At 43.6% G+C, this 15,185-nt stretch overlaps 1 protein-coding gene across 2 annotated transcripts in view; it reads left to right on the plus strand.

Annotated features, from left to right (window-relative positions):
* The window catches only part of immp2l (inner mitochondrial membrane peptidase subunit 2), a 236,312-nt gene that overhangs the window by 155,849 nt on the left and 65,278 nt on the right, over positions 1-15,185 (plus strand). The window lies entirely within an intron of this gene.

Consider the following 15,185-nt stretch of genomic DNA (forward strand, 5'->3'; position numbering starts at 1 on the left):
TTATATCTCTCGACTGACCTGGAAACACCTTGTGATGGAGGAGGTGGCTGGGGAGAGGGAGGAGTAGGTTTCTCCACATCATACCCGGCCCCAGATGAGTGGAAGAAGATGGATGGATGGAATAATAAAAATTATACAATTGTTTCCACCATTTTTGTGTTGAAATCTTCCACAATGACACAACATATGATATTTAATGAACAAATCCAGGTAAAACTGCAGACATTTTTGTGTCATTTCATGTTCAATGCATCAGATTTTAGAGATATATTTGTAGAAATAAACAAAAGTTTAACCGCTGGTTACATATTACTAAACTGAACAAAACTTCTGATCCACCTGCTGTAAATAAAGCTCATCTGTTCATTTTTTTTTTTTCTTAAAATCAGCACTAACGCAGCAAAGTAAAAGTAGGTCAACACTGTGCGAGGGTTATTTTTTTCATTATAGTTCCTGTGGATTTTAGCTTGCATATGAATATAAAATTTAAATTTATCGACACCTGAAATCTTTAAAAAATCTTTGGTCAGCAGAAGAAAGTCTGGATAAATTTGTTCTTTCTGTTCTTTTGCAGCCACAGAAAAGCAGGCGTGTGCATTATTAATAACATGCATTATTTACTGCATAATTCACAGCACAAATGTTAAAGTCATGTGGATGAATCTTTAATTAGCACATCAAAATTTATCCATGTTGCTGTCAGAACTGGCCACGTTCCCATCAGCCTACATACTATCGCCTCGGGGCTTTCTCTGGAAGTTTGGAATTCTTCTCCACTAAAACATCTTTTTTTTTTTTTTTGTCTCTTTTGGATCTTGAAGGTTGATGCGTGTGTGCGTGGTGTGAACGTAGCGCGTGTCTGAGGTCTTCCTGTAGATGAGGAGTTTGTTGGAGGTGCGGTGGCCATCTGGAGGGGGCAGCTGGTGTCAGACCTCCAGCCAGCGGTGATTTATCTCAACCTCATTTTCATTCTCCTGTGAGGGTTGGAGTGACTTTTGACCCCTGGTCTCTATTACCTCCGCTCCCTGTATTGGTGCATCTCCTTCCTCTTTCTCTTCAGAGGCCACCTAAATTTTTTAATATCCCTGCTTAATATTTTGGTCCATACGGCAGCTCTCTGCAGGGGGCTGAATGCTGAAGCTGCAACAAAAACACTACAATTCCAAGTATGCACTCATAATTTACTGGAATTTAGCTTTACTTGAAGAAATATGTAAATGCATTGCCTTAGAAAAAAACACATTAATAAACAGTTAAATTGAACCCAATGGCGAAGTCACTCTTTAAATACTGTGCCAAAGTAAGTGAGCTCTACCCACTTTAAGTGTTATGAATTTCATAGTCTTAGTTTACTTGAAAATAATTTAACTTAAAAAGTAATTCTGGAAGCCTCAGTGTTTTGTGGGGGCAGTTAAAAGTAGTTATACAACCTCACAGCATTGTGTGCTGGCAGTGCTGTGAGTCCTGTGACCCGGGCACCGCACAGCTAAGCTTAGGCTGGAAATGAACATACAGTTATTTACAATATAATTATGTGTGCTTTATTGACACTATATTTATATTTCATTTTTATTGCTGCTGTGGTCAGTGTGCAGTTATTGTGACACCTGCAGTGAGCTCAAAATACCAGCACTGCTTCCCCGCTGCAGGTATGACAGGCTGCTGAGAGAAACAGTGTTTTATAACTGAATGTTGTCTTACTGTGAAAGTTCAGGTAGCAGAAAAGTTTTCACTCGTCTTCTTGCTGCCCTGCTCTCGAGCACTGCAGCGTGTCCTCTCTGCCAGCATGTTGGAAACATGTTTGATTTCATTGTGCTGAGCTCAGTAGAGCTTATCCAACCTGAGGCGGTCACACACCCAGACTGAAATCTGACAGGGATTCAGACAGCGGCCGGTGGGAGATTAAACAAAACGAAATCACCCACACAGCCACCTGAGGTTAAATCAGGAGAGCCGCACTTTACCTGGTCAACTCTGAACTGCTGTGACTCAACTTAAAGTATATTTCTAAATGTTTTCCCCAGTGTTGTACAGTGTAACTCATAGAGATTTCCTTATAATAGGTCGCCCACAACTAAATTAAATTAATTTAATTTAACCTGCTGATTGCAGAGGTCATCTGGTGGGAGGCAACCTGTCACCAGACAATCGCAGTCTCATCTAAACTGCCTGCAGTCACTCTCAGACTGAAGGTGAAGGTATAAACAGACAGACTGCAAATATGTTGCAAACAACTCGTTCTGAACCAATGAGCACAACTCGTCTGCAGCGTGCGTCTGCGCAACTGGTTACCAGCTGGTTGTAGGCTGGTTATAATCCAGTATAAAAGCAGGGTTTCCAAGTGCCTACATCATTTATCAGTTAACTTGCTGTCCTGCAGCATCCTGTGGTGAAGTTTGGTGTGACAGAGGAGGATGCTGGGATAGGGCGAGATGGAGGACGATGATTCGCTGTGGCGCCCCCTAAAGGCAGGGGTCGAAAGAAGAAGAAGAACTGAGGTCACAAAGCAAGAGAGCTGAGAACTAGTCCTCATAAACTTCAACACAATTATGAGTCTTTTCAAGCAGAGGATTTCCCCTCTGGACGTTACATCAACCACCCAGAAGCTGTGACGGAGTGCTGTGGCTGCTGAAATCTTAATGTTTGATACAAACAGTCAGTCAGTTTGCAGCCTTCAGAAATCGTCCTGAAATGCTTCTCAGAGCTGATGAGTTGGTTTTAAGTGTCAGAAATGAATCTTTCGTCTCATTACAAAATAAAACAACCACTTCAACAAGGTGAATGATGAGAAGGTAGAAAAGATGCTGCCAAACTGCCTGTTTTATAGCTTCATGTACTCTCTGGATGCTGTTCTCCAATCTGAACACTCCACTAGCTCAGTGCTGAGATAAATCACCCTCTTCTGGACTTTGTATAGGCTTAAATTAGCTTTTTCTAAAACCTCACAGCGTTTATTGACAATAGCAGTCTGGCCTGACTCTGCGTGCTGCAGGGTTTTTCTGTGAGTAGATACTTGCAGTGATGAATTCAGGTCATTTTCACCCCAGGACGGCAACCGTTACATTTCAGCTCAGTGTTCACCAAATGTTTTCTCATCAGGTTTTCAGCATTAAGCGGAGATTGATGAGTCTATTTTCTCTTTGCATCGCCTGTCTGGGAAGTGTACAGACTGTCTGTTGGGAGGGAGGGAGAGCTGCCTCCCGTTACAGTACATGCCACTCAATAGGAGGGGAGGAAATGACTCCAAAGACTCCAGAGCAGATAGACTCAGGCAAGTCATTATGTCATCGATCCCTGGAGCATTTAAACAGCAGGCATAATTCACTACGATCCAGACTATCCAATTGATCACACAGGCCTGCGGTTACAAAAGGTGACAAATCAAATGGGGATGACGGAGGCGTCTCCCGGTCTGGAACGGTGTACACTCAGTCGGGTTGTTCTGTTTCAGACTCCCGCTGCCAGCTCCCCTGGCACCACATTTTTTACCATGACATCATTTTAGTGACACACTGGCAGCTGTTGATACCTTGGAGTGTGCAGAGATGACTTGTGGGAAGCCAAAGATGAAGAGGGAGACCAGTATTAATTCTGCTCATAGATGAGTCAATAAGTCTCATTGTTAAAAAAAAGCTAATTTTATGCACCTTACACCAAGGGTAACAAACCCCATCTCTTCACACTTCTCTCTGTAGATGATGGTTGGTCTGCAGGAGCAAAGACAGGCTGGGTTAACCTGTGAGATCTTTTTGTTAGACAAAGGGTTTCATTCTAGGCAGTAAGCCAAGCCTGCTTCCCATGATGCACTGAGTGTTTCTTTTCATTCCCCTCTTTTCACTCTGTTTATACTCCACTCTGTATTTAATTATTAGTTATTATTAAGCTCTGTCTCTCCCCCCTCAGCAGATGACCCCCCCCCTCCCTGAGCCTGGTTCTGATGGAGTTTTTCCTTCCCACTGTCACCAAGTGCTGCTCATAGGGGGTCGTCTGATTGTTGTGGTTTTCTCTGTATTATTGTAGGGTCTTATACAATATAAAGCACCTTGGGGTGACTGTTGTGATGATTTGGTGCTGTATAAATAAACCTGAATTGGATCAACTGCTTTCATCGACCTTTGTAACCACAGCTAAACTCAAATTTCATCTTCAGTTTTTGTTCACATTATAAAGGAACTGTGGTGCGATGTTGAGCACTTGATCATTTTTCACATCACTGACACATATTGCTTGAATAAATGTTGTCACATAGTGGTCTCTTCTAATGTAATCACTATTGGGTTTTTTCTCCCCTGGGGGGTTTTGAGAGAATTATTCATATCCATCGAGCAGTTCGTTTTCTGGCTTATCTCGCCCACATCTCGTTTCATTCTGATCGTTCTCTCGCTCAGCTGGAAATCTCTTCGTGCAGGACTCTGTTTTTTAAGCTCTCAGCCGGTTTAAAAGTTCACGCTGATTTCTCAGCACTCGGAGCAGCCTCAGGCGTCCGGTCCCAGGTGTACATTCAGGTTTCTGTTTGTGTTTGCAGTGAAGCCGCGAAGCAGAAGCCGCTGGGTTGAGGCATTCAAAAGACTGTGTTTTCTGGCCTTTCAGCATATTTCCTGGACCGTTTTTTTATCAATAAATGATAGATTATGTCTCTAGTTCCCCACAAACAGCAGACATGGTTGCTTCCCCGGCTGCTTTGTCTCCGTCGAGCCCCTTCTGATATCAGCCTCCCCCTGCTAAGGCCGCTGGGTGTTCAGAGATGCTGCTTCCTGCTGTTTCACTTTGCTTTGAAAGACTGCTTTCAGCTAAAGTGTGCGTTCTGTTTGAGCTGCTGCTGCATTCACACAAAGATATTTAATTGTGTCTATATTTAACCATACGCTTACCTAATAGGTTGGGGATTTAATAGGATATAAATAGATAACTGGTGCATCTGATGAATTAGACTGAGAGCGTAGAAGACTCATTGCAAAATTTAAGCCTCCAGTCACTTATTGATTAATGTAGATTTCATTTGATTGGCTTTTTTCAGGCTGATGAACTTGGTTATTAAAGGTTTGTAGCACCATAATTAAGAGGAGTTGAGAAATCTGATTTCCTATAAGTAGCTTAATATAAATTCTGCTACCGTGTGTCAGAAACTTACAGTAAGATATTTCTTTGCTACTTTTGTGCAGAGACGAACTTTGAACTGAGCTTTTGGAAAATTGATGTATTTTTACAGTCTTTTTCTGGAGAGGGCGATCATATTTTGTAAAGATAATATGTAGGGGGAAATTTATCAGAAAAAACTGACACTGTTGATGGAAATACTCAAATCCTTAAGTTAAAGAGCTTTTAGGACAACTAGATAATAAGGAATTGCAGTAGTGAAATCTAGAAGTAACAGGTGCACGGACTAGTTTTTCATCTGGGGACAGCAGATTCCACCCGTCCATGTTTTCTGCTGGGCTGGAGCACCCGGATCTCCCTGTACTCATGGCTCCTATTTCAGTTCTTCCAGCTGGGACACAGAGGTGTTACCAAGAGAGGGCAAACCTTGTCCTCTACACTGCAAAGACTAAGGCAATGTCTGTTAATCATCCCAGCCCACTGTCATTAACGGAGAGCTCATCGGCTGTGACAGCTTATATGTGCTTTAGGGCTGTGCTTGACCACATACTGAGATGGGACTCTTGAACTGACTGCCTGGACACTAAGTCACAACAAAAATGTACTTTTTAAGGAAACTTTTATCCTTCAGTGTGGACTCCAAAATGCTCCATGTCCTGCTGTGCTTTTATTGGAAGTGTTCTGAGTTTTTGTGTCATTTGTTGTGTTTGAAATGCCTCTGAGGCACAGAAAAGGCTGTCAGCAACAGCCAGTAAATTGTTGGGAACTGCATCGTGGAGTTTGGAATGCATCTATAGGGAGCATGTTAGGAATAAGGCAAACACGACTGCGGGTGACAAAGGCATCAACTGTTACCATCGGCACAGTGCTGTTATCTCCCTTCGTTCATCTAAACTGTCTTTTATTCCTCATGCAGCCCATAGGTTGCCCAGTTGGTCTGGCTAAAACATTCAAGGTGCAATGACCGTGTCTTCATGCATTGTATGCTTTTATGTTTAGTCCATGTTGTTGTATGGAAATGTCCTGTGATTTCTGCTGCAATCCAATTTCCATACAGGGTCCACTAAAAGACCCCAAGATATTTGAAGCAGCAACTCATCCTCAGCCCACTCTTTTCCAGCAGAGAACCATGCCCTCAGACTTGGAGGTGCTTGGAGGTCATCACTCAGTGAAGATCCACATCATGAAGCCTCCTGACCTGACACCTCCACCCCTAGGCTGCACCTAGAAATTCTCTCCGTAAAGTTATGAATAGAATCAGTGGCAAAGAGCAGCCCTGGTGAAGTCTAGTGCCCACCAGGAAGCACCTGCATTCGGCTGTATAACCAAACCCTCATTACAGTTGTGCAGGGACTGAATAGCCTGTAGGAGTGAACTCGATACCCCCATACTCCAAAGACATCCCTCATGGGACACCGCAAGGGACATAGATTGAATACCTTCTCCAAGTCCTCCAAACACTCAAACTTGTGCTGAATCCAGATTAAACCATAGTCTCCTTTGATGTGGTTTCACTTGTATACCCACAACGAGGCAGTGGAGATGCTCTAACAACAACTCCTTACAAAACAGAACCAGCTGTACCCCAGATCAGAGCTGCACACTTTCAGACCTCTGCCTTCCCACAACATATTTCAAGTACAACAAAGGTTTCTACAGACAGAAGCATGGATGTGCCATGGGCTCCCCAGTGTCTCCCATTGTAGCCAACCTTTACATGGAGGAAGTGGAAAGTAAAGCTCTGGGCTCCTTCAATCAGAATCAGAATACTTTATTGATCCCAGAGGGAAGTTTCTGTTGTTACAGCAGCATCTGGTTATAGAAAGAATAAAACACTAATAATTTAAATAAATTAAAACTAAAACACAGAAAATATAAAACCAAAGAAATCAATTTGAACTATATACACATGTACAATAATTAAGGCAGTGGCTGATAATGATATAAACCTGGAACATACTGTCTGTATATGTACACATGATAAATTACACTGGTGAATCACAATGTCACCTATTTAGGGAGGAGTTATAGAGTCTGATGGCCACAGGTAGGAATGACCTCCTGTGGCGCTCTGTGGTGCATTTTGGTGGGATGAGTCTTGCACTGAATGTGCTCCTGTGTCCCATCACTGTGTCGTAGAGTGGGTGGGAGCCATTGTCCATAATGGCCTGCAGCTTAGACAGCATCCTCCTCTCCGACACTGCCATCAGTGAGTCCAGCTCCACTCCCACCACATCACTGGCTTTGTGGATCAGCTTATTGAGTCTTTTGGCATCAGCCACCCTCAGCCTGCTGCCCCAGCATGCAACAGCATAGAGGATGGCACTCACCACCACAGACTCATAGAAGATCCTGAGCAGAGTCCGGCAGATGTTGAAGGACCTCAGGCGTCTCAGAAAATAGAGGCGACTTTGGCCCTTTATCAGTGTTCTTAGCCCAGTCTCGTTTATTGTCAATGTGCACTCCCTTGGAACTTGTGGATATTTTTATCCAAAGTGGACCTCTTTGGTCTTTGGATTCAACACTGTGTGCTTCTTCTGGTCTGAGCACACTGTAGAAACACCTTTTTTCTTCTCCAGCCAGACCCTCCTTTAATGCTACAGTCCTCAAATCTTGGTCAGCTGGAATTCTGCTGCATAAACCTTTGTCTGTGCATCAGCACTGAGAAATATTTCAGAGTGAAACACTCCTCCCAGTCTGCATGTCTTCAGATTGAGTGCCATCCGTGGAGGCTGTGCTGGATGTGGACCAGTGTTGAGGAAAGTGCTGCCAGTCAGTCTGCTGCTGAAAATTGAGTCAGATTGGTGCTTTTAAAAAGCTTTCATGTCCAAACTCATGTTTTCACAGTTCAGTGTCCACACAGCTGAATGCATCCTTAAAAGCTGTGCTTGAGACCTGAATGCACCCATGAAAGACGCCATTACTCTCAAAGGAGAAATCCCACTTAGAGCCATGAGATTTTACTTTGTTTTTGAAGATCTAAAATGCTTCTATTGTTTGTCAGAAGCCATTTGTGTATGGTGATGGCATTTTGGTCGCGCAGTGATGGGCAGCGCTAACAGAGCGGCACCGTTCGGCAGGACGGCACCGCTCCCAACAGCTCGGTCTTAATTTGCCTCTAATCTTCCTTCCTCACCTTGGCTCCCAGCTCTAATCACTGCTCTAAAAGGAAGCCAGTGTTTAAATGGAGCAGCTTACTGGGTGATTAGGAAAAGGTAAATTATTCATTACAGGATGTGTAATCGTGGAGCAGCCTTTGGTGGAGGATGAGGGAATTCACAGCCTACTATCCGTGAGCAAAGACCACGCCCGTTCCCCTCGATGCTGACAGCAGGAACCCGAGAGATGAAAAGAAGTCACAGAGAGGTTAGGGAGCTGTGGCACATCCACGGGTGATGAACTACACACCAGAAATCAGCTCGTTAGCAGGAGATCATCCCGTTTTCTCTGCTAATGATGCACCTCACGTGTTCAGCTTTCTCTCTGATATTTTCAGCTGAAAGCATTCACTGAAACTGAGATGTTTTGGTTTGGTATCTTAAATTTGTGGTCACCTGAATGCAGACAGGATCCAAGGTAGGAGATTTGTGTTTCCTTTCATGAAGAATATTTATCGGGCAGCAGCCGTTCACTTTGAAACTCATTATCGTTGCTGTCAGACTCATCTGTGGTTCAGACAGGACTTCTCAGTCTGATGTCACTGCTGGTTTCTGTGTAGTAAAGGTGGTTACTTGGTTATTAGGGGGGGTAATTGTGGTTTTAGTCAGTCCCAGAGCTGTGGCAGCAGGTGATACGACCAGTGTTTCATCACAGTGAAAGAAATTTCAACTTGTTGAGAGAATCACAGCCTGTTGATCCTGCTGCCATCTGGCTGTCTGACTTTGGAGGACTTTCATTCTAGTTCAGTTATCGAATTCATCCCCCACGCTTCTTCATTTTCCCCTCGTTTTTGGCTGATTAAAGGTACCAGTAAAGGTCTGAATTTAGTTATACAACCTTGTGTTTAATGAATCTTGGCTTCTTGTAACTTGGTTTAGCCATCAGTGCACAAAACTCCAGGCCTACAGTTATGTGAGGAAAAAAAACAGTTTGCACAGGACTCTCTGTTGCATGATTCAGTATCTTATAGAACCTCCATCAGCAGCAATAAGCTGCAGTGATGTTTCCTGTGTGGCTTCATCAGTCTGTCTCATCACTGTGGAGGAGTTTGGTCCACTCTCCTTCACAGCGTAGCTTCAGCTCAGTGAGGTTTGCAGCATTCATTCCTGCACAGCTCTCTGAAGGCCCCCCCACAGCATTCAGCAGGCTGAGGTCTGGACTCTGACTGGGCCGTTGCTGCACCTTCATTCTTGGATCATCGTCCTGTTGGTGACCCAGTTTGGTCCCAGCTGCCATGTTCTTTCAGAGAGAAGAGGCTTTCTGCTGCAGCCCTTTCAAACAGCCAGACTCAGTGACTGTGAGGTAGTAAGGCTACAGCAGCAGAAGACCACACTGGGTGCCCCTACTGTCACCCAAGAACAAGAAACTGAGGCTGCAGTTCACACAGACTCCCCAAAATTGGACAACAGAAGACTGGAAAAAATGTTTTCTATTCCTAATTTCCGCTGCAGCATTTGGATGGTAGGGTCACAGTTTGGTGTAAGCAACATGACAGCATGTATCCATCCTGCCTTGTATCAAGAGTTCAGGCTGCTGGTGGTGTGGTGTTGGGGGTATTTTCCTGGCACACTTTGAGCCCCTTAATACCAACTGATCGTTTAAACCCAACAGCCTACCTGAGTGTTGCTGTTGACCATGTCCATCCCTTTATGACCTCAGTGTACCAGGATAACACATCATGTCACAAAGCTCAGGTCATCTCAGACTTCACACTGCACTCAAATGGCCTCCTCAGTCCAGAGCACCTTTGGGATGTGGTGGAATGGGAGACTCACATGATGGATGCAGCTGACAAATCTGCAGCAGCTGTGTGATGCTGTCATTTCAACATGGACCAAAATCTGTGGGGAATGTTTCCAGCACCGTGTTGAATCTGAGCCATGAAGAATTAAAGCAGCTCTGGAGGCAGAAGGGGGTCCAACCCAGTACTAGCATGGTGTACTTAATAAAGTACCTTTTTATTTTGAGATTAATTTGCATGTTGTTGCAATGTGCATATCTGACTGAATGGCACTATTTTATGCCCTGGGTTGAGAGCACAATGATAACAGTTAACATGTTTGAAATGTTATGAAAGCTCGCTGTCACTGTTGGCATTGAGCAAAGCACCGGCCCTGAGAAGTGTTCCTTAAAGCTGCTCGGTGACCATCGGTGCAGGGCTGACTGACTCCACTGTGCCTGTGTTTCAGTATGAAAGTGAAACCGTGTCCTGAGTCACTATTTCCTGTAAAAGATTAAAAAAAGTAAGGACAACCACAGAGCCAAGAGCAAAAAAATAAATCAGAGGTGCAGTCATTAATCAACCTGAATGCATTCCTGCTTCTCTACTGTATATAACCTTGTCTTGTAAGTGAGTGCTATCTGCTTCAGTTTATCAGCAGAGGTTAAGTGCTCTCTCACCATCTGCAAACTGCCATCATGAAGCAGCAATAAAAGCTCAGAAAAGTCCAAGATCACCCAAAGTCAGCGATGTTGTTTTAGCCTAATGGGTCGATGAGTGGGAGAATAATTACTTAAAACCCGGGAGGTTCTGCATGAGGAATACCAGATAAATGTGAGGCTTTTTTTTTCTTTCCCTAAGCAAAAAGCTGCAGGCCTGGCCTAAATACCAAATGTTTGTAATGGGGTAATAATTCATGAGAAAAATGGTGTTGCTCTCTCGCCGAGTTTATTTTCCTGCTAACACATAGCAGAGAAATGGGACACTTTAAAAACGGAAGTGTTGTAATGAGAGGTATTAGTTCACTTGTGCTAAGATCGTTAGATGTTTTTCATGGATTATTAGCTGAAAATGAAATGGGGCTGGGGGGGGTGGGTAAACACTGGTAATGTAATCGTATATAATGGCTGCAGATATGATTCTGCTGGGACTAAACGTGCAGTCAGAGCTCATTAAGCCCGGCAGCTGGGCTTGTTTTTCCTGTTTTCATTGTGTTTCCAGCGTGTATCTGCAGAGTGTCTCGCTGTACACGTTCTTGTTCTTCAGTCTTTGAACATTTGATCTTCATGTCTTTACAACATCGACTCAAATCGCGGCCCATCACCGCCTCACCAAAGGCACCTTTGTTTTATTCATCAAACATACTGCAGAGTCTCCGAGAGGAACGATTCTCCAGCAGCCGAACACATTTGAATTTCCGACGAGTGACAAACCTGCCGTCCGTGCACGCTCCTGGCAAACCTGAATCCTGCTGCTACAAAGAGCCTATTGAGGAAGCTCATGAATTCATTCACTTTAAAGGCCAGTACTGATGGAAAGAATAATATCCATGCACGTGTCAGTGCCTCTGTGTAGTTCATCTCAGGGGTGGTCTGCATGGAAAGTTAGGACTCTGCAATTCCATCTGTTCACCGAGCAAACCTTTAAGCCTTCCAGGATTTTAGTACAGAGGATGACTGAGAGGCTCGACAGTCCCGATAACTGACAGATATCAAAGTATTTCATAGCTGCTTATTAATAATTATTAAGTGAGGAAGTCATTTATAGATCAATCGCTTGGAGAGCAGCTCAAAACTGTAAGCCACAATGCAAAATAAATAAATAAATGTCTTTATTGAAAGCTCCTAAAAAAAATTACTTCATGTTTATGGTTGTAAAAAAAAAATACATTTTTAGAACAATAAAAATAATGTTTCAAATGCATCTGTATCTTTTTTAATTTGTGTTGACTTTTTTCAAAGTAAACTCAAATGTTTTGTCAATCACTGAGACACGTTATAGTGACACCCCTACAAAGACAGAAGGGTGAAATGGGAGAAAACGGTAATAAGAATAATTCAAAGCAAAAGGGAAACACAGCGTCTCAGCCCCGCAGCGCTCGGTGATTAAAACCGTCTGATTTTCATGCTCAGTTTTAGACGAGCCGTTGCTGCGTGTCGCTCCTGATGAGCGTGTGTGGGGAGGATGTATCCGGTTTCCTCTGCTAGAACATCAGAATGCAGAATGAATGACTGGAACCTGGTTCCTCATGTGGTTCTAAGGGTTCGGAGTGAGCTCAGCTGTTTGTCCGACGTGCTTATTTTTATTATTCGTGTAAATGCTTCTATTATGCTTCTTTTGAGACACGGTGGAGGTGTGGCCATACTGACCTTTTCTGTAAGCATCGTCTCTTTTTCCAGCTTTTTCCTGAGAATAAACCGAGGTGAAATAAATCTGTCATTGCTTTGGTCCAGCTTGTTAAACTGCTCCTAACTGAAGGAATCATGATCACCAGAGGATCATTTGAATGTTTCTGTGACTTCTGTCCATCACTTTAGTTGCCATGAGGACAAAATTTCCATTTTACACAAAAATAATAGAGTCCAGTGAGGATATTGGAGTCTTTTGAAGTTCACTGAGCACATTTAGACTTTCCAGATGATGCACCTTATTACTCTGAATGCAACATAAGCTCTAGGCACGGACCAAAACCAGGCCAGCATGTAAAGTATTAAAAAACAATTCCTGATTGCCTCCGTAAATGTTGCACCACTTCAGAGCAACTTTCTAAATGAGATAAATTAATAGTTACATTGCAATGAAATATCCAGAGCGTGTGCCTGCTCCTCACTGCCCTTCGTTCCCATTTGGATTTTACAGACCGTGTGACTGTTTGTTGACTGCAGACACAAGTTTCAAGTTAGTACCACTGCTGCTGCAGCTTCATTGCAGCTTTTCCACCACTATGGTTGCAGGTGCCTAATCTGGAACCAGCTCATGACCTCACACCAAATACAGACGGGTTCTTCTAATAAGACCAATCAATGGAAAAGCATCACAAAACAGCTTGTCCAAAGATGGATCCAACAATGTGAGTGTCAAAGGATTTGAATTGTTGTACTGAACGAACCCCACCCTCAGCTTCTGCTCTGTAACAACTGACTGTTCCAGACTGTCAAAATGTGGTTTTCAGAAGACGCTGAAATATTAACGGTTTCACAGCAGCACCCTTTGCATGGAAAAATTGGGGCGAGGAGCTGACTGTCACTGTCTGTATTTGATTTTTCCATCCAGTGCTGTGGTGGTGTGAGATTTAGCTGCACTTGGACGTTTGTGAGTTGACAAATAGTCTGATCAGTCGACTAGTGGAGCAGGCAGCTTAAGCATCCCTAGTGCTTGTGAGGTTTTGTACTGTTTTACTGGTTCGTGTGGAGTTCCGGTTTCATTGTCGTTGGGAACTGAGGATTTAATTTAACCTGCCAGTTGGGGTGGATGTTGTGTACGAAGCTGTTCTCATTCCAAGATGTTCCCTCTGGATCTGCTCTAACATGTTGTGCATGCGCCCCCAGTATTGAGCAATTACTCCGAGTTTTTTGTCTTGTTGTGTATTGGCGTTTCTTTTTTATATTTTGACAGAGCTTAAACACTGAGATTTTTATTTGGTTTGGCTGTGAGGATTATATGTTGACACATCGCTCCTCTCAGCGAGGAGTGAACCACAGTTGAACCCAGCAGGTGAGGAGAGAAAATGAAAAGCCTCTAAATGACCTGTCATCTCCTTTTTTAAAATCCTTCCTTTCTCATGCAGCTGCTCTTTTAAATACCCAGAATACCTTTCACCATACAGCACTGAAGCAGTAGACCGTAGTGCACTGATTCCCAAATGTGTGCAGGCCCAGGTGTGCATTGATGCACAAAGTATTGGATACATTTTTAATTTAGTATCAGTACTTTAGTCAAAAGGAACCCACTTCTGTGTGCAGGCAGTTGCCAGCTGGTGGGAATTACTACAGTGTGACACGTGTAAAGCTGTAACTAACAGTGAGAAGGACAAAATGTGTGAGTGGGAGGAATGGATCAGTTTCTTGTGTGGAGAAAGCCACAACTAACCACCAGTATGACCCACAAGTTACAGAAAATCTGCCTGTGTTACAGCTTCAGCTGGACGCCCTTCAGCCCGAGTGCGTCATTTGTATGAAGAAGCTGGTTAATGCTGTTTCCAAGCAAACTGAAGAAGCACTTCAAAAAAACAAAAACAAACACCACTTCTGAAAGAAACTTCCTTCAAAAGAGCACTGGAGCTGAGCCAGAGGCAGGAGAATGCCTGGAGATGAGCCTTGATGAACTAAAGTGGAGCTCATTGCAAACAAAAGCGTCAGGACAACAATAACATGCAGATGTGCATGAAATCTTTGAAAACTGCTGCTCTAATTAAACTTCACCTTATTGTGCAGGAATTGTGCAAAGGCAGAAGAGCACTTTTTCCATTAGGGCTTTTTCCCTTTTCTTCTCTGTCCTGCTTGGGACTGAAACGACTTTATCCAGGCTGTCTGGTCCCAGCCCTCCCCTGCAGTCAGTGCAGAGCACTTTACAAACGAGCCCAGGAGTTGCTGAGCTGTTCCTGCGACGGCGGCGGTATCTCTCCGGGGTCACACAGGGAACGGGATGGCTTGGGCGCCACGTTCTTGCTGACCTACTCACTACCTGCCTCTAATGGGTCATATTTTAGCTCCTGCGGCGGTGACAAATGGGCACACTCTAAAAGCCCTGTCCAAGGTGCTGAAACTCGGTTGATCTATGACTGAGTCCCGCTGATAAATGCCTCCTATCAGTTTGTGCATGACGCCGATTCATCACCGTGCTGAGGTTTGTTCTGGGAATCCATATTGGATTTTTAATGAAAGAGAATATAATGCAATTCAAAGTCAATGGGTTTGCCAATGCCCTCGCACTTTACACACACAGTCATTAAGGTGCATACACACAAACAAACCATCCCACTCTTATCGTGCTGTTGAGATTGCGTTGCATTTCCCTAACAGTGTTAAAGTGTCTGCCCTGTAATTGTGTTTGTCTCCTGCAGGACTCACACACAAACCACATAAATTTCTTCCATACAAATGAGTATTTTTGTATTTTTTTTCTTTTTTTGTGGCAATGGAAATATCATGAACACTTTGTTGTAGAAGTTGTCTAAATTTAAAGAGGAAAGAGTGGAGTTATGACACCA

This window comes from Archocentrus centrarchus, chromosome 6, assembly GCF_007364275.1.
Source record: "Archocentrus centrarchus isolate MPI-CPG fArcCen1 chromosome 6, fArcCen1, whole genome shotgun sequence".
Classification (NCBI taxonomy): domain Eukaryota; kingdom Metazoa; phylum Chordata; class Actinopteri; order Cichliformes; family Cichlidae; genus Archocentrus; species Archocentrus centrarchus.